The 20,734-nt window shown below is 41.1% G+C and overlaps 1 protein-coding gene across 2 annotated transcripts in view; it reads right to left on the minus strand.

The window, feature by feature from the left end:
* The window catches only part of GRM8 (glutamate metabotropic receptor 8), a 462,724-nt gene that overhangs the window by 431,594 nt on the left and 10,396 nt on the right, over positions 1-20,734 (minus strand). The window lies entirely within an intron of this gene.

The following is a 20,734-nucleotide window of genomic DNA, read 5'->3' on the forward strand; positions in this document are numbered from 1 at the left end:
TTCAGCATGGATAGAGTATAACGTTCATATCCTGAAAGCACACTGTCAATTAGCAGCCAACATTGTAAAGGGTCCCCTCACCTAGCAATGGCAACATATATCGCAGCTTTAAAGTTGTGCACCTGCTCTTTTGAAAGCTATTTCCCAGTTTTCTCGCTCTGAATAGTATATGATTAAGGGCCTGATCTTGCAACAGCTCTGAGTGAAGAACTCCCATCTGATTCAATAAACATTCTGTGCACAAAAGACTTGTGTAATGAGACCCTATATAGGACAAAAAGAACTAAGATGCTGGAATTTTGTTATGAAGCTTGAAACCATGGTACGCTCACCTGGTTTCAGATTTCTTTAAAAACCTCACACCACCAACTATTTTAATCTAAGAACCACATTTTCTGCTGGTATAAATGGGCACAGAACCATTGACTTCAATGGAAATTTCCATGGAGAGTTTGGTTTTGAATGTTTATTATGGTCCTCCAATCTTTTGAGCAAACCTGGGCCAACTTATATTTTCCATATGAAACTGAAAGAAAAACTTAGCAATTTCAATAGAGTTTCATTTTGAATTTCTGGTTGCATTTAAACTTCAAACTCTAAATAAAATTCAAGAGGTGCAAATTCCATCAACTGAAATTGAAGAAAAGATTTACACTGGCTCTTCTGAATTGAATCTGTTGCTTTTACACAGCTCTACTCAAGAGTTAGGTTGGACACTCATGTTCAGCAACCAAGCAAAACCTTTGTTCAAAATGTGATTCCTAACTGGGGTTTTTTTCTTTGAGGTTTGTGGAAAATTTTGAAGCTGTTTTCTCCATTCCTTTATATTGACACTGTCCTCAGTTCTGTCAGGCAAAAGTGCGAAAATAAGGCAAGAAAGGTTATTCTCAGGGTTCTTCCAGTCTAGTTTTGCAGATGCAAAAATTTCAGATGGTTCAGATAATGTTTAAGGATTGCCCTTTAGTAGCCTGACTAGAGCAGGTCAACATTTCTTGAATTTTGAAATTTTGCCGAAATATGTTTTTTTAATTTGTTAATTCAGAACTTTTCCAAACAATTTTCCTATTAATTTTCCCCCCATTTTTCCAACAGCTATAGACATTCAACAATTAGAAAAAGGGAGGGAATTTCTGAAACAAACTGTGAACACTGGCTTTTGTGGGGATGGAGGAGCTGGCTTTATTCTGAACCCACTAGATTTTTGCAGGCCTGATCCAAAGCCATCAAACCAAATCAACTGAAAGAGCCTCATTGAGCTCAGCTCTCATTTTAATCAGACCCTAAAACAGAATCTTCTTGTAATCTACCATATTGTTATCAACTACCCCTTCAGTTCTACCAGTTCACCCAATACTTAGCTAGAATAATAGGCGCAGGGCTTTTCTCAAGGTGTGAATATGGAACCAAGCTCTGAACTGTTCCTTAGTTGATGTACAATACTTTCCCAAATGTATAATTAATGGCCAAAAGAACTACATAGTGAATCTGACATTGATCATATAGTAGCTCTGGATTAGTCTCTCCTTTTCCACACAGTGTTAATGGTTATTCTTAGTAGACTGAACACTGACTGTTTCAGTAGAAATATATTTGTTATGTTAAATAGCTTGAGCTAGATTGTGCTCTCCCACTAAGGTAAAGGAGTTACACCAGAGTAAGTAAAAAAAGAACTGTACCTCATATTTGCTCATAATATTGCATTGATGCTTTTTAATTCTTGGTAACAATAGAAATAGCAGAAAAGTAAATATATGAAGCTATATTTTCTAGTATGTATCAGAGTTAGTCTTAGGACTTAAAACACTGCCAGGGGGCAGCTACACCACTGTAGCACTTCAGTGAAGATGCTGCCTATGCTGACGGGAGGGATTCTCCCATCGGTATAGATACTCGACCTTCCCAACAGATGTCAGCCTAGCAGGGTCTACACCAGTGGTTCTCAAAGCCAGTCACTTGTTCAGAGAAAGCCCCTAGTGGGCCGGGCTGGTTTGTTTACCTGCCGCAATCACAGGTTCGGCCAGTTGCAGCTCCCACTGGCCGTGGTTCGCCACTCCAGGCCTATAGGGGCTGCGGGAAGTGGTGTGGGCCGAGAGATGTGCTGGCCGCCCTTCCTGCAGCCCCCAGCGGGAGCCGCAATCAGTCGAATCTGCAGACACGGCAGGTAAACAAACCAGCTCAGCCCGCCAGGGCCTTTCCTTGAACAAGTGGCAGACCAGTGTAGACCAGTGGTTCTCAAAGCCGGAGATTAAGTCGGTTAAACTGCATTGCTGAGGGAGGTGGATTTTTCACACTCGAGTGATGTCGTTATATCGACCTAGTTTCCTCATGTAGACCAGGCTCTAGTTACTGATACATTCCATTCTGACTAGATCATTCAGTCATTTGACTTCCAGGGGCTATGCCTTACAGAGATTCATTCCCCAGATACAGAAAAGCAAACACACTTTTAGTGAAAACAAAATATTTTTTTTAAATGTTTCCTAAGGCACAAGAGTGAACTTGAATTGTCATGCAAGTCATTTTCAAATCCAATTTGACTGTCATTTTTCTCAAGCATTTAAGAAAAAAAAGAATCCACTTGGCTAGGCAGAATTAATGTAAATTCCGCTACACCTATCTTAATCTTCTTTTATCATAGTATTTAATATCATGCTTTGTTGTAGTAATGACAGCCATTTGTTCTTCCAGTGACTTTAATATAGATTTTAGCACTGAGATTTAACAGTTTTAATTTTTCAGGGGCAGTAATCTGAATATTTTTTTCCTGTCAGTTGAGCTCTTTTTCTTTGTATATCCCCAAGAGAAAAGCATGACAGTCAATCTGTAACTACAGTTCATGTGGGATTTCAAAATTTGCTTATAGCAACTGATAATTTGCACTTTAACACCCTATAGTGGGTCAGATCATCCTTTCCCACAGGAAAACCCATGGCAGTTAGGGCTATGGTAGAGGAATCTCAGTTAGGAGTCTCTTATCAAGAGCTTTCTGTCTATTTTAGGTACTTATATGGCACCCATCACCATAGTTATCAGAGTACCCAACATTCTTTAATGCATTAATGCTCATAACACTACTGTCAGGTTGGGAAATATTACCTCTATTTTACAGATGGGAAACTGAAGCACAGAGAGAGGCTAGGTGACTGTGTGATGAAGGAAGGAATTGAACCTGAGTCTTCTGAGTCCTAGACTAGCACCCTAACCATCCAGACCCATATCATCCTTCCTCTCCAGGTACCCATGCACACACCATCCCACCAAGGAGGAGGTTTGCCCCACCCAGAGAAAAGGCTGCAGGGCCTGCCCCCAAAGAAAGTGGGTCCTTTAGGAGCCATGGGCTATCAGCAGGATGACCCTGTGTTTCCTTGTGGGCACCCCCACCGCGCCTTGCCAATCACTCCTCCTTACCAGATACAAAAAGTTTTCAACTATAAATTGATGAGGAAATAAAATAAGTAAAGCTTGAACTGTGAATTTCAGATGCTTATCACCGAAGTGTAAGTCCTTCATTATTGACAGTAAGTGTTATATGTATATTAATTGGCCTTTCCAATCAGTGATACCTTGATTTCAGGACATTTTTATGACATTCCAAATGGGCAGGTCTTTTGTGATTCTTCCCCTCCCAAGTTCTATGATTAACCATTCCCTCTGTACTCTAATGACAGTTCTAGTTACATTTTGACATTTTCCAAGAGCAGCCCCAAGCATAACTTCCACCACAAAACACTGAAAAATCTTCCCATTATACACACATTCCAAACCATATATTTTTTCCTCAGGTTACTAGTCAATTTGTCTTGAGTCTCCAGTGTATCTGTTTTTCATATTGTTGTTCAGTTGGTGCTAGAGACAGCGTCCCTTCTCCCCAGAATGATAAAGTTTTGTTTTTCAGAAATTTCTAGATATAGTTGGCCAAGTTGTTTCCTGTAAGTTGATCCAACACCATTAACTTCAGTGAGGTTGCAGAGGTGTAACTGAAAAAAGAATATAGTCCTTTTTTTGTAACACTGAGAAAGACAAAGACACATTGTTAATGAAATCAATGTATACACTTAAATGTTCAAAGGGTACTATCATATTCTAGCCAGCAAAGAGGATTTACAGACTGGTTTCTTCTTTCATGCTTTATAATAGCTTTTACTTTCATTATAAACATTTCAGTTCTGCCTCAGCAGAGCACAAAGAGAATCAGTCCTTTAATCCTCCAGACAATATGTATTGCCTTCAGACTTTGGCAAGTAAATATTGCAGCTGGTAACTTTTAAGTCCTGGGCTTTGTTATGGAAAGACTCTCATTCAGAATCCAAGTTAGAAGTGGAACAGAACAGTCACTCACCTAGTCCACTTTCCAGGAATGTTCCCTACCTGGCATTTTTGTACTTTTGCCTAGTCTAATTTTAAAGATTCTAAGCAAATAGGTTCCCACCTCTTCTCTTGGAGGAATTTCACACAAGCTATTGCAAATGAAGAAAGCCCTAGACAATGCATAATAGGGAACATCCTGGCACATGTTCCCTGATATTCAGCCCAAAATTCTTTCTTAACTTGTGTACAGTTTACTCCTAGTCACCGCATATATTCTACACTGATTCTTCTTCCTTTTTAGGATTATACCCTTCAAATATTCATATGGACCAATGCAAACACATTAGAGAGAGAGAGTGTGCATGCACACACACACAATTAGATTGATGTGAGTTCAATTTTGCTCTGAAACACAGATGGAGCTCCCTATGAAATAAATGAGATCAGAATATAGCCCACGCATCTTCTATCTTGCCAGGAGTACAAAAGCCATTTCTGAGGTGATATGTCTGTGAAGTATACACTAGTCATACTACTCTTACAGGACCAACAGCTGACCTTCAGAAATAAATCATCATCATCTGCTCCCAAGGGAGGCATTTGTATCCCTCTCAGCCTAAAATAAAAAGAGGATCATCAGATCCTAGCATGATGAAATAATGAAGGGACTACTTCTGCTCTTGCTGCACTTATTCACATGGAGTAGAACCTGACTATGCCAGTAGTCCCACTGAAAGCAGTAGAAGTTGAGTGCTATTTTTCATACTTATACAGCTTGACTCTGTTATCCCGATTTTTCTCTCAAATCCAATTTTACATCAATATAATTCCATTGGCTTCCTTGAGGTTACTCCTGATTGAAAAGAGACTCAGACTCCATATTTGTTTTGACTAACCGGAATTTAAGAAATTACTGTTCTATCCAGCCAAGGAGGAGCTGAGTTTTTTATGCTAGCTGCCTGCTACTGCAAGAAAGCCAGCTACTCTGTGAGGTGCCTCTCTTGTAGTAAGGCTGGATTGGTAGCTCAGCAAAGAAGTTCTGATACAGCAGCAGGCAGGGGAGAGAAAACTGATTGCCAGGTAGATAGGGGCAAGCTGCTCCTCCTGTGGAGTAGAGAGAGGAGTCAATTCCGCTCCTATTCCACCATTCTGGGTTAGGAAGTAGGAGACAGTGCATGAGACAATGGAAGATGAGGTATAGTAAGTGCTATTTCCCTAACACTCACCCAAACTGTTTTGCTATATCTCAGAAGCCCCAGCTAAAAGCAATTCTCTTCTGGTGAGTGTTAGAGTAAAATGAAGTTGCAAACAAGAGAAAGTCAGATTTCTCCCTCCTCCCCATTAGCAGTATCATTCTGACCCACCTCCCCATGGCAGGCCTAAGTGAAAATCTTTTACCTCTCTGTTCCATGAGGGCTCAATCTCCTTAACAAGCATTAGTATTTTCCGTCACCCCCATGAGGTTGACTTCCCAGTATACTCAGCTCCCAGCCCCTAACCACAGCACATATGTGGTCCCCCTCATTACCCAAATTCCAGTTCCTCCTTCTGAGATTCAACATCTGGCTTCCTCCACAAGCTGAGATGAGGCAGAACAAGGGTGAGCAAACTTTTTGGCCTGAGGGCCACATCTGGGTATGGAAATTGTATGGCAGGCCATAAATGCTCATGAAATTGGGGGTTGGGCTGTGGGAGGGGTAAGGGGTTGGTGTGCGGGGGGGGCTGGGGATGAGGGGCTTTGGGGTGAAGGAGGGTGCTCTGGGCTGGGACCAAGGGGTTCAGAAGGTGGGAGGGGGATCAGGGCTGAGGCGCAGGAGGAGGTCAGGGGTGCAGGCTCCGGGCGGCGCTTACCTCAAGCAGCTCCCAGAAGCAGTGGCCTGTCTCACCTTTGGTTCTTATGCAGAGGCGTGGCGCCAGCCAGGCAACTCCATGCACTGCCCCATCTGCAGGCACCACCTCTGCAGCTCCCATTAGCCACGGTTCCCAGCTAGGGTGACCAGACAGTAAGTGTGAAAAATCAGGACACAGGGTGGGGGAGTAATAGGAGCCTATACAAGAAAAAGACCCAAAAATCGGGACTGTCCATAAAAAAATGGGACATCTGGTCACTCTATTCCCAGCCCATGGGAGCTGCAGAGCCAGCGCTTGGGGTGGAGGCAGCATGCAGAGCCCCCTGGATGCCCGTACACGTAGGAGCCAGAGGAGGGACATACCGCTGCTTCCGGGAGCTCCACGGAGCAGGTCAAGCCCGGACCCTGTTTCCCAGTGGGATCTCGAGAGCTGGATTAAAAGGTCTGAAGAGCCGGATGCAGCTCTCAAGCCATAGTTTGCCCACTCCTGAGGTAGAGCCTCACCTATTTATCAGAGCAGGGCCAGGGAACATTTGCCTGAATGTGATTGGAGAATGTTGACTGGAATATTCTTTTGTGAAGGTGCTGGGAATGGTGGTGATAAAGTAAAATTTTCTTTTAAAAAAATAGGAAGATGATGATGGAAGAGGGACCAACAAGAATCTTCTGAGGGAGGAAATGAAGGCTGGATTAAGAAACAGGCACCTGCCCCCCATATCAATACATAACCTTCCAGTAAATATATCTAAGACCTTCTTTGCCTTTTATGGTATGGAATCTCAGGCTCTGTTCAAGCCCTCCATGCGTGAAGAAGTTCTGTGTGGGGAGGGGAGCAAGTAGAAGAAACTTCCATTCTCCTCTCAAACAGTATAAAGCTTTCCTGATCAGGGTCCATATGCAGATCATAGCCCAGAGAAGCATTTTGATGTTCATTGTTCAATTAACCCAAGTAGAAATTGTGCCTTTCAGTAAGGCTCTTGTATAGCTGACTATTGTTCACTGATAAATGCTACCAAAAGAAGAAACATTTAGCTAGTTAGAATGTTTATTGCTAAAAGCACAGTGTGCTTCAGAAAAAAAAACCCACCCTGTAACTCAGTTATTTTACTAGTTGGCTGTAGCACACAGTAGTTCTTGTTCTCCAGTGACGGTCAGAACACAGGAGGTCAGTAATAATATTGCACAACTGTCGCTCTACTACAGCAGACATCCTTCAGAAAAATAAGGCTTCATCTATATCATTTGGGCTAATAAAAATAAAATCATTGCACTAAAACACTGTCACAGGATCAAGGTCTCCTTTAAAAATAAATGTCTTGACTTCACCTCACATTTACGTAGCAGCAGGAGACCTCTACAGTGAGAAAATCTGTCAATAGAATACACAGTCTCTTAAAAAGCTTCCACCATGGGATGCATGTTCCAGTTCAGAAACTTCCCCTTAGTGGACTGTGTACCTTAGCCTTTGGGCCTTGTTTTTGGAATTCTTTGTGAACCTAGCATTTATTTGCACTGTTACAGAAAATATAAGTGAAATAATTCAGTGAATTGTGCTGTATCTATGTATTTTTATTATTATGGACAGGGAAAAAAAGTCAGCTTTGAAAGAGTACGTAATGGGATGGCACCCACCTCTCACGAGCGCTCCCTGGTAGACTGTCTACATGCCTGCAGTTTTCTCAATTTGTCAGCTCACTATGCCCCTTGTCAGCCACCGCACTTGTCAGGTGGGTCTTCAGTGACTCAGTCCTCTGGCCAAAGCACCCACAGTCCATGTGCAAACAAACCCCTCCTGGAGTACATTCTCTAAAATGTCCTGCAGCCCTCCCTGGGCTCAGTCCTTTAACAGTCCAACCGGGTCCATCATGGTACCCCTCTGTTGGCAACATCTCTTTAGCTCTCCCCAGGCTCCGATCCTCAATCTGACCAACAGGACCTCTCTCATTATCCTAGCTCACAGCTTAGGTGCATCCTGCTCCAGGGTGGAGCAGCATCCCCCAGAGCTTCCTTCCAGAGGCTTTTCACCTGCCCTTTAGTCCTCTGATCCCAGCTCTGCAAGTCTCAGTTCATCCCCCTGGAAGGGGACTAATAGGTCCACATGCAGTCACTTCCCTGGACCTGTCTAAACTCCCTTCTCTCAAGCACAGCTACTTCCCCAATGGCTGTTGGGAGTGAGGGGATGCAGGCCCACCCACTACTCCAGGACCCAGCCTAGGGACCCTCTAAGTAGCAGCCATGGGCCATGTCCCTTTAACTAACTGCTTTTCCCTGGGCCACTTCCCCATAGCCCAGATTAATAGAGTCCTGACAGCCAGCCAGAAGCTATCCCCTTGCTTCCCCGGTCCATGCCAGCAACTACCTACCTTAACCCATGCAGCCTGCCAGAAGCAACTCTTGCTGCTAGCAGACTGAACTCATGCTAGCCCTGTAGCTCCTTTTATATGAGCCTGCTAGGCCCTCATTGGCTGCTTCCTGAAGTCTCTCTGATTGGCTGCTTCCCCTGCAGCAACTCTAGCCTGCTTGGATGACCTCTCCACTGCTCCTTTCTTGGGATGGATGTGGCAGGACTCTGAGCCTTCCAGCGGGGGCCTTTGGGTCTAGTCTACCCTGTCACAGGGTAAAAGAGCACTTTCCACCTATGCAGAGCCCTTCATCTGAGAAAAGAAAAACAAAACAAACCACATTGTCCCATTTGCCCAGGGGGAGTCGGAAGGAAATTAGATCATTGGCCTTTCCTCTTTGTAAGATGTTCAGATACACAGGTTATGGAATGATATAAAAACCTAACCAACTTAGATTTATTTACAACAACAACAAAACCATTTTATAAAAATTAATTGAGCCTCACATGACCTTTCTATAGTATTAACTATTATAAAGATTAGGAAAGTGAGGCACAAAGAGACTGAGTAATTTGCCCACGGTCACATAGCGAATCAGTGGCAGACCTGGAATATAATCCAAAATGCCTGACTGCTAGGCCTTTCCTGTAGCTCCTAGTCATTACTACTTTAGGAGCATATTTAAATTACTAATATACGGTAAAACACGATGTATCAGGTTGATTTTGCACTCCCTCACCTTGAGCATCTTAGCACAAATTAAAATTGATGCTAATCACTCTGAACAGTTTTCATGGAATCTGGAAATCCATTATTTCCTCTGGTGGCAGTTAAAATATTTCCAAACTATTTCATTATTGATAGTTGTAAAGTATTTGCTGTACACTTCAGTTATCTGTACTGTTGCCCTGGCATTTGCTTTCTCACCCATGACACTTAAACCTGTCACGGACAGCATACTCATAGTTGAATCTTAGGGTTTTCTAAGGTGATCCAGGTATCTATTACCATAGAAACATAAAGAGATATAAAAGCTGTTTTATGTAATGGCAGCAGAGCTGTCAAAAACAAGGGGGGAAAAAATCAAATGGTTTTCAATGGCATGTTCTAACCAATAACAGGCAAGATGTTCAGGCACTAAATAGATATGAGCTTGTAATAAGGTAGAGAAAATACTGTAAAAATAAATGAGATATGTTGGCTATGGCTTCCTTTTATAATTAAATATTTTCAGAAATTGAAAATATCTAGAAAACAACTGAAAACAAATCTGTTCATCTTAAAAAGTTGATTTTAAAACCTTTTTTTTTTAAAATGGGGGGGAATAAAGATCATTTTTCTCACATCTCAGATAAGATTTTTTTCCAGCTTGGTTTTAACTACGGGGGGGGGGGGGGGGGGGGGGGGGGAAATAATCTCATCCTAATTAATTTTAAGTAGCTAATTATTTCAACTATCCTGCTGCAGAAAATATTAATGACAAATACAGGATGATATAGTAAACTGAACACTGGTATGGTTTAATCACCACATTTTGATGAGTATGCCAATGTCTTGGGTAGATTTCTAGAGCTTGCTCTTACTCCCATCAAAGTTAATGGCCAAACTCTCATTGACAAGAGAAGTAGGCCTTTTATAAATTTCAGAAACCATGGCCTTAATATTGTAGGCAGGTTTGGGTGGGTCTGGCACCTACCTGGAGTCTCTGAAGTCAATGAGACTTCACAAGGACACAAATAACCCCCCTGTGGATTCAGGATCAGGGCCCACACAATTCAAATTGCTACCAAAGTGCATATATTTTCTTCACACCAACTTCTGATCATGGAGAACATACACACAGGACATCCAGATGTACTGATATGGGGGCCTTATTGGGCAGGGCTCTATACAGGTGCAGTTCCTATGTTCCATTTAGTTCAGGGACTGCTCCTTCCTATCACTTGTTGGGATGCCTGCCTGGGCAATCAGGTAGGGATTGAGACACTGTCCTGATTATTCGCAAAAAGAAAAGGAGTACTTGTGGCACCTTAGAGACTAACAAATTTATTTGAGCATAAGCTTTCGAAAGCTTATGCTCAAATAAATTTGTTAGTCTCTAAGGTGCCACAAATACTCCTTTTCTTTTTGCGAATACAGACTAACACGGCTGCTACTCTGAAACCTGTCCTGATTATTGTTCCCACTGCAGCTATGTGCCCAGTGCAGGCAAGTGGCAAAAAGTCACAAACGAGTCATTTAAATACACACACACTCACATATCATGCATGTCTTAATCAATGTCACAGTAGGAGCCGCACAAGGCTGACAGCTGAGGGTATTCATGCAAAACAACACAAGGCAAAGAAATTGCCAGAACATGCTTGGAGAACTGCAATTTCAAGCTTTGTGATTATTTGCAAAAAAATACCCCCTGAATTTCTGGACAATCATATGTAAAACCAAAACAGAAGCTCCTGAAAATCACCTGCATTTTATCAAAATGTATGCATATAATCCACATAAGGTAAACATGTATTTGTCAAGGTTCCTTCCCCACTCTGAACTCTAGGGTACAGATGTGGGGACCTGCATGAAAAACCCCCTAAGCTTATTTTTACCAGTTTAGGTTAAAACTTCCCCAAGGTACAAACTATTTTACTTTTTGCGTTTGGACTTTATTGCTGCCACCACCAAGCGTCTAACAAATATATAACAGGGAAAGAGCCCGCTTCGAAATGTCTTTCCCCCAAAAATCCTCCCCAAACCCTAAACCTCCTTTCCTGGGGAAGACTTGATAAAAATCCTCACCAATTTGCATAGGTGAACACAGACCCAAACCCTTGGATCTTAAGAACAATGAAAAAGCAATCAGGTTCTTAAAAGAAGAATTTTAATTGAAGAAAAAGTAAAAGAATCACCTCTGTAAAATCAGGATGGTAAATACCTTACAGGATAATCAGATTCAAAACATAGAGAATCCCTCTAGGCAAAACCTTAAGTTACAAAAAGACACAAAAACAGGAATATACATTCCATTCAGCACAGCTTATTTTATCAGCCATTTAAACAAAACAGAATCTAACGCATATCTAGCTAGATTACTTACTAAGTTCTAAGGCTCCATTCCTTTTCTGTTCCTGGCAAAAGCACCACACAGACAGAGAGAACCTTTGTCCCCCCCCTCCAGCTTTTAAAGTATCTTGTCTCCTCATTGGTCATTTTGGTCAGGTGACAGCGAGGTTATCCTAGCTTCTTAACCCTTTACAGGTGAAAGGGTTTTGCCTCTGGCCAGGAGGGATTTAAAGGTGTTTACCCTTCCCTTTATATTTATGACAGTATTAAGTAAATATTATGGGCCAAATTCCTCTCATACAAGAGGCAGCTGAAGTCAGTAGGGTTGCACTAGTGTAACAAGGAGAATTTGGCCATACAGGGTAAATAAGGCTTCCATTGTGTAAACAAAAATATTTTAAAGGTATATTTTGGCAAAAAAATAGAAAGCCTAACATCCCAGTTCTCCAAGCATATTGTCCACCCGTCTTGATTCACACGCAAACCATTGTCCCTGGGCTGCTCCCACAGTGACATTGACTAGGACATGTGTGAAAGTGACAGATGGAATGGCGCTGAGATGATTAGGGATAGCTTGAGATTTTTAGATGGGAGGAAACCAGTGTAAGCAAATGTCTCTATTTTCCAGCAGACTTTAACCATTTAACATAGATTCAGACATTTTAAGACTAGTCTTAAATGCATGGAAACACAAGGAGGTGAGCTGAGCTGAAAGAGTAAACCTATTGTTTCCTCGGCGCCCAGTCCTGCGAAAGTGAGCGTAGCTTGAGGAATAAGAGCTGTCCTCATGTGACACTTCTGGAGTCAAAGGCCATGACTCAGCCCAGCCTGATTGCCATATATGGCAGCCAAGCTCTTAGAGAGGCAAAGTCAGAGGAGGCACAGCGTGAGCTGTTTCTTCTAGATGTTCCAACAAAAGCTAAGTCTCCCGTCCCCCGCCCCGGCCAACTGGCAGTCAGCCCAGGAGAGAGACAGACGCTAAATGGTCTTTACAGACTGCACAGAAGTCTCTGTGGCAGACAGCTGAGAAATGGAGATTTTGGCCTGGAAGAAACAATGCGCTCAAAGATCTCTCCTCCCATTAACCAGGGGAACAAGTGACCTTTGACCCACCAGAACAATGGAGGGGCCCTGGTCTCATCCCATCTCCACAGTTTCTTGAGCCACTACTCATGGGAGCTGCAAAAAAAGTTATTCTAGAGCTGCAGGAGCTCTGGTGGCAGCCTCAGCTGGGGAATGCCTGCACTGGAATCCATAGGAGTAGGTAGCTGTGCAGCTCATTTACTCTATTGTCTGCCACTACAGGTTGTCTCCTTTCCCCACTGTGTTCACAAACAGAACATCCCCAGCATCAGTTTACGCAGCCGTATGGAGCTATCAAACTCCTTATTACCATGGAAACCAGGCCCAGAATTTGGCCTTCTGTGTGTAAGTAATAATTGCAAACAGGCAGGCTGACGCGCTTCAAGATTCACAATGTTATATAAGTTCCCTATGGCTTGCCCAGAGATGGAGTGATAGAGTACCTCTCAGCAGCGAGGAGGCTCGGGGAGAGGGGTAGGCTATCGAAGATCCTCTGTCCTCACGACAGCCAGAAGAGTCTGGAGGTGGGAGAAGGAACAGAAAGCTCTTTCTGCTTTACAGCAGCAAGAATGAGATGGAGCTTCAAGTGTTTCCAATACTAACCAGCCAGAGGTTGCAATGGGAGCTGGAGCCACCATGCAGGATGCTGGACAGCAGCCACAGAGAAAGTCCAATACCCTTACTCAGCAGCTGTGGATGGTAGGAGCTCACCATTTGCATCTCCCTACCTTTGTCTGGTAAAGTTTTTAAACTCTGTGCAAATTTGTTTTCTTTCAGTATAAAAATTGAGTTGACATCTAGATACCCCACATTAGAAATTCTTAACAGAGATGCAGAACCCACACTTTCTCTGTTGGAAGAATAGGGGATGCTATGCTATAAGGTAGAAGTACCTGCCTTATACCTGTAGCCAGTAATAAGATCTACTCTTACCACCAGAAACCCTAAACCTTGGAATAAAAAATAAATGCACACTGTGCCCTAGCCTTCACTCAGGAGCTATGACATCATTTTTGTGTAATCCACCCTTCTTTTCCCCACCAAAAAAAAAAAATAATAATCCTCTCTAATGTTCATTATCCCTCTTTGTTATGTCCAGAATTAGATTGCAAGCTTTTGGGGGCAAGAATCATGGGCGAGATCTTCGCCACTGCTCCAGACATTTTATATCAAGTAAAAGAGCCAGAGTAGCCTACAATCCAGAGGGTGCATAGGTGACTTAAATCCATTTTAGGCTACCTCCCCCTGGACTGTGAGTTCTCAAAGATTCAGTTTAGAATCTCACCCCATGTCTTATTTGTACTGTGAAATCTCCAGCCACTTTCAGGAACTGAAAAAGAATAAATAGACAACAATTAACCCTGGGCTAAGAAGGATGTTAATATATTGGAGGGAGTTCAGAGAAGAGCTAAGAGAATGATTAAAGGATTAGAAAACATGCCTCAGACTGTGCTTCTTGGGTCTATCACTATATTTACATAACAAAGAGACAGTTAAGGGGTGACTTGATCACATTCTGTAAGTATCTACATGGAGAAAAAATATTTGATAATGGGCTTTAATCTAGCAAATGAAGGCACGATAAGATCCAAAGGTTATGTTAATAAATATTAACCTTTATTATTTTATATGTTAAGCTCCCAGAATTCTTGTATATGTTAACCAAATCCTTTTTATGTTGTGTATCTATATATTTAGTCCCCTGAATTTATGACGCTGAAAAGTGCTGTCCTTAAACTGAACTTAGAACATGAAAATGCTCAGGAATACATGTAGTTAAGTACTGGGTTGTACCTAAATATCTCCTGCACCTCTAAGTCTGTGAGAGTCCACACATCCAGGGAAAGAGCACCTCAAAACTAATGAAGGGACCTACAAAATTATATTACAGTAAACTAGACTGGGTAATTAATAAGAAGGTGCTTATAAACCAATTATCCTTTGTAACTGATAAGGGCTATTTGTTACCACAGATGTTTTCTGAAGTAATGACCCATTGAAAGATGATAGGAGGTCATAACACAACAGGTGTTTTGAATAGTAATGGAACTGGAAATCCTTTAGCCTATGAATCACATAAGCTAAGATATCACAAAAGAAATTCCATTAATAATTAGGTCAACTGAGATATTGAAAACAGTAACTATTATGGGAAAGTAATTTTTTCTCCAGCAGGAATTTCTTTGTCTCATACCCTATAAAAGGAAAGAGGTTTGGAGAGTGAGATTGGAAATGAACACTGACAGAATTCCTCCAGTTACAGAGGGAAGGAACAGAATGCCATCCTTTCACCATTCACAGAAAGTGGTGAAATATGTTTTCTTTCTGTGTCCTGCATAGTGCTCTATTAATCTTTGATTAATAATTCCATCTGAGCCTGTTATTTTTGACATCTCACATTGTTATTAAAGTCAAGCATGTAACAGTTGGAAGTTGAAGCTTGATAAATTTGGGCTGGAAATAAAAGCACACATTTTTAACAGTGAGGGTAGTGAACCATTGGAACAATTTGCCAGGGTCCTGATGGAGTCTCCATCACTGGCAATTTTTTTAAATCCCGATTGGATATTTTTCTTTAAAAAGTTAAGCTCTCGTTCAAAAAGGAGTTATTTTGGGGAAGTTCTGTGGTCTGTGATATATAGGAGGTCAGACTCAATCAGTGATCCTTTCTGGCCTTGGAATCTATGAATATGTCTACACTTTAAGCTGGGGGTATGATTCACAGCTTGAGATGACATATTCCTGGTAGCTCTCAGCAAACTGGCACAAGAATGGCTCCTTGGTCTGGAAATCACACCCCCAGCTTGAAGTGTAGATGTACCCTATGTATCTAAACATCATCTTTCACATCCTCTCCCTTCCCTTCCTACAAAGATAAAGACAAGACAAAGTTTGCACCAAGCACCTCGAGTAATATAGAGTGTAACAACAAGCAGCCTCATTGCAACAGCTGGGATCTAATACCTAGTCCCTTGGACAAACAGCTGACAGAAAAGAAAAAGAAAAAAAACCCACCCCCATATGATGTTGGTGGAGATATATAAACATAAAAACCCAGAACTGTAACTTGGCTAATTTTTCAGGAAACTGGCCGAGGATCAGGGCCTCTCTCTTTGGTCCCCAATCTGCTTGCTTCTTGCAAAGAAACTGAGACAGAAGGATCCTATGAACATCAATCAGTTTATGTTGCCAACCAGCTTATCAGCTAGGCTTATCGACCCGTGTGTTTTATGCCGTTGAATCAATTTTTTTTTTTAATTGAGCAACAGCAGCATAAAAAACCCCAGCTACTGTTCAGAATCTTTTTGTAACCACTTTATACGTATATTCATACTTGAACTATCTAATATATGACCCATAATTTCATCACAGATTTCCACTTGATAAGTTGCACATGCAGATCTAGCAAAGTATGCAATCCTTGCATTTAGTAGTTCCAGAGTGCACATTAAGGTAATACTGGACTTCAGACTACAGGTTCAAGCTGTTAAATAGAACTGTTATGGTTGGAATATGGGTGAATAACATGCATCTTGAAAATAGTGTGGAACACAGATTTGTATGGTGGTGATCACTGACTTTAATAAAGCTACATAGATTTCATCAGCTGAGCATCTGGCCCCATATGTAGTGACATTTATTGAGCACTAATTTCTTATCTAGAACACAAACTTCTTGGGGCAAGGACTATGGGCCTTATCCTCAGCTCTGGAGCTATGTTGATTTTCACCAACTGAGAATCTAGCCCCAAGTCTTCCTGTAAAGTATCACCGACCCTATGGTGTTATATTAATGATAAATATTAATTATTATTAGTTTTCTCTTCTGCTTGCATAAAATCAGTGGGAATATTTCCTAAAGTGGCACTGAAATAGAGTCTGATCCTGACGCCTTTAATCAAGCAAGTTGTCCTACTCATGTCAACGGGCCTACTCATGTAAGGGTTGCAGAATCAGACCGTTTGAGTCCAGTCCAACATGCAAACATTAAAAATCATCCTATGTAATTTGTACATTAAGGGCACTTGTGCAGGGTCTATAATTGAATGTAAGAGAGATGTCTCCTTCTTTCAGCAGCAACTGTGTTACATCAATTAAATGGGTAAATAGGAGCTTTCCCCAGAGGGGTGCCATGTGATGCTATATTGATTAAGACTGCAGCGGAACGTTATTTGCAATCTTATTGCATAATGGAAATCAGGAGTTAGCTGTCATGGCTTCAGAAGACAAATTAGTGGCATTTGAGACAATTCATAGGCTTCTTTCCTTCTTGCTGTTCTCAATTCACAGCTAATGCATGTCTTACAAGGCTTAGTTTCTTAAATCAGTCTACTACACTGTCTTCAATAGTAACAAAGAGTGGAAGTGGTAATCTAGGTGACTGTGCATTAAGAAAGGCATTAAAGTGACCATTACTCCAGAGCTATGCATTATTTAATAGGTTAACAACTTCAAAAAGGGCGTCAATTAAAAAGACGTCCATTCAGCAGCCAGTGTGATTATTACCAGTAAAGACAGGAATTCAACCAGGCATAACTCAAAAGACTGCTATCAATATAGAACATTTTAAAATCTCATTTGTGTTGTGTGTACCTTGACTTTCAGAGCTAGCTAATAATTTGATCGGTGTAAGTCTTATGCTCTCAAATTTTCATAGTGACCGTGGCCTGCGATCAACCCATTGCCTACAACACAGACTTAACCAGTCTCCAGTGCACAGGCTGCTTCTCAGCTGAAGTGTGAAGCCAGAAGAAAGGACAGAAAAATCCCCCTTAAAATGAATGAAAACATACTTCTACTCTGGCTTCAGAGTGCCTCAAAAAGACAATCAAGTTCTACTAGGGTGACCAGATGTCCCAATTTTATAGGGACAGTCCCGATATTTGGGGCTTTGTCTTATATAGGCGCCTATTATCCCACACACACACACCTTGTCCTGATTTTTCACACTTGCTAGCTGGTCATCCTAAGTTCTACTCAAATTCCTTCCTTCCTGAATGCATCTGATGAAGTGAGCTGTAGCTCACAAAAGCTTATACTCAAATAAATTTGTTAGTCTCTAAGGTGCCACAAGTACTCCTTTTCTTTTTTCCTTCCTTATGATTTTTTCAACAGTCAAACATGCACCAAAATTAATAAATAACAAGGAAGATAATCATTTTCAAAACTGTTATAGTAAGCAAATTGTTGTAGCCATGTTGGTCCCAGGATATTAGAGGGACAAGGTGGGTGAGGTAATATCTTTTATTGGACCAACTTCTGTTGGTGAGAGAGACATGCTTTCAAGCTGCATGGAACTCTTCTTTGGGTCTGGGAAAGGTACTCGAAGTGGGGAGAGCCCCAGAGCCCCAGGCTCCAGCTTGAGCCCGAATGTCTACACTGCAATTTTATAACCCAGAGTATCACAGGCTTTGGGGCATGTCTACATTGTGATAAAAGACCTGCACCACAGCCACACTGGTCCAGGTCAGCTGGCTGCAGGGCTATATAACTGCGGCGTAAACATTTGAGCTCAATAGTCTCGATAACATGCAAGTGCCTGTTCCTGCACCACTGAACTCAGTGGGTTTATCATGTGTTTCAGTGGGCACCAAGTCCTAAGGAAATGAGATAAGACGTTTTAATGGAAGGAATCAGCATGACTATTAACAGGCAATGGGACAGTAACAGTTTCAGACATACACTACAGCCATTGTGTGTACTGGAAGCATTTAGCGTTCAATTTACCATTATCTATTTACCATCAAGCAGACTTTAAAATTAAATGTTAGCTGCCCAATCAGTTCCAGCTGAGTTTATTGATTAGAATTCATTTATCCGTCCATCCAAATTGACAAGTGTAGATGTGGCAGGCTCACCTTTCAGCTGTTTATACTGTGGAACATAATGAAGCACAATGAAGACAAAGAATAGTATGTCAACACAACTCTTGGACTGAAGTGATCCACCAAAACTGGTAACTAGTCTGAATGGAAAAGATATCACCTTGTGAAATTTACCGGGAAGATTAAGATTTCAAGAGAAGAGACGATGCTTTGCTACACTTCATTTGACTAGACATGCAAATCAAATCACTAGTTAATTTCTCTAAATGAGAAAATATACTTGTAATAATCTGGTCCTCCTACAAATGGATTTATATTTATTTTTCATTTGTTTGTCTTGGAAATATGCAGAGTGGGTCCATTCTAGTACTGAAGAACATATAATTAAATACAGAAAAAAGATTAGCAATGACAAAAAATAAAGAATTAAAATGTATGGCCAACATGCCATTCTCTCCTCATTCCAACAGACTATTTTTCAGTCATAATCCGCTTATTGACAAAGAAGTACTTGTAATGTTTTGGGGGTGCTTGTCACAGTAAGACATAATGGGCCTGATGGTCTATTGTCTTGCAACTTTGCATAGTCATTTATACATGTGCAGAGTGAGTGTAAAATGGTATCACATCAGAATGGTAGCATTTTACAACCGCTTTGCACATACATAAATAATGCCACAAGGTTCAAAGCAAGAGTGAATCTGGCCCAACTATAATTTTCATGTTATTTTTATATTTAACCTCCTTTTTTCACTAAGACCAAACTGAAAATATTTCTATAAAGGTTATTGTATCCCATTAGGTGAAGATATGTACCCTCTTTGCATATTGGGCCTGACCCAAACCCTTTGAAAGCCATGGAGGCAGGCTCATTTTGCATGAATACTGTATAGCCTGTTATATTTTCAGACTTTCTGAGTCAATTTCATCCATGGTGTAATTCCATTTAAGTCAGGGGAGTTAAACCAAGGAGGAATCTGGAAAGTATAGTCTGTAACTAGTTAAACAAAAATTGGACCCATTATGTCCATCCAACAGTTGTGAAACTTCACAAGTTGATGACATCAGTGGACTTTGGAATAGGCCTCATGTGAGAAGGGGTCACATTAATCACTAGCATGTGGCATATCTCATTGAAGCTAAAAAGGCACAGTTCCTAATTCAGCAAGGCACTTCAGCACATGTTTAAATATGTAAGAAATCTGACATCTATTCACTATTAACTTTAAGTATATGTTAAATGTCAATAAAATGTCAATAAAACTTCAGACCTTAATCACTTTAAGTGCTTTTCTGAGTAAGGCCATAGTGCATACCTCATTTTTATATATAAGTATGTTTACGCCAAGAGATGCTTCTTCCATTTGGAATTTTTAGCACAGTAGATTTTAATAAACTGTATGATATCACCTTAAATAGCATGACATACAAGGATGTGACTACATCTGTCTCAAACTGCTCCCCAAAAAACTATATGGAACTAAAGTACTCAAGAGTATGTGCCAAGTCTGTCTTACATTCTTGACTACAACTGCTTGTGTTGAAATTAAAACCTTTACTTTAACAAATACATGTCTGCAGATACAGGTATGCAACATTTACAGTAACTGCACCCCAGCTGAGGACGATAAGTAAATGTTTCAAGTGAACTGGCCTAACATTTATCCCAGGCTTTGAACAGTGAGTTCTCAACTAGTGGGGCAACATACTACAATTGTCCCCTTTTTTATTCAGAACTCTTCCTAGATGAGGGTCCATTTGTCCCAGTGTGGAGCAGGTACACATCCAATATAAAACACTGGCCTGTGAGAGTATCCCAGGGATTCCCTGTTATGCCTTTCAGCTCTCAGATCTGATGGTAAAATAATACAGGTGTGATAGCCAATTTATAAAACTTCATACCCTTAGAATTTTTGTTTTCAAAATATCCAGCATGATTAGCCTGATTTATGGTCTAGTTACTTGCCAGATACTCACCCCAGGATAGAAGAAATTCTTAAAAGGACAACTCTGTTTTCTTTTAGAAAGATCATATATTTAATAATGTTCCTAACTCCTAGCAGATTAGATGAGACTCTATATATGGGTTTAACTCCTGGCAGAATTTTTCCTTCTAAGAAAACAGTTTCCCCGAGATGAAATTTAACTACTGAGTTCTAGACCCTTGAAAATACTAAGTTATGAAGCAAACATTGACAACCCTGGGCATCTTACACACGAGTAGCCCCTTTTGCTCTATTGCAGTCAGGGGTGCTATACATGTAATCTGTCCC

The sequence above is a fragment of the Chelonia mydas genome, chromosome 1 (assembly GCF_015237465.2).
Source record: "Chelonia mydas isolate rCheMyd1 chromosome 1, rCheMyd1.pri.v2, whole genome shotgun sequence".
NCBI lineage: Eukaryota > Metazoa > Chordata > Testudines > Cheloniidae > Chelonia > Chelonia mydas.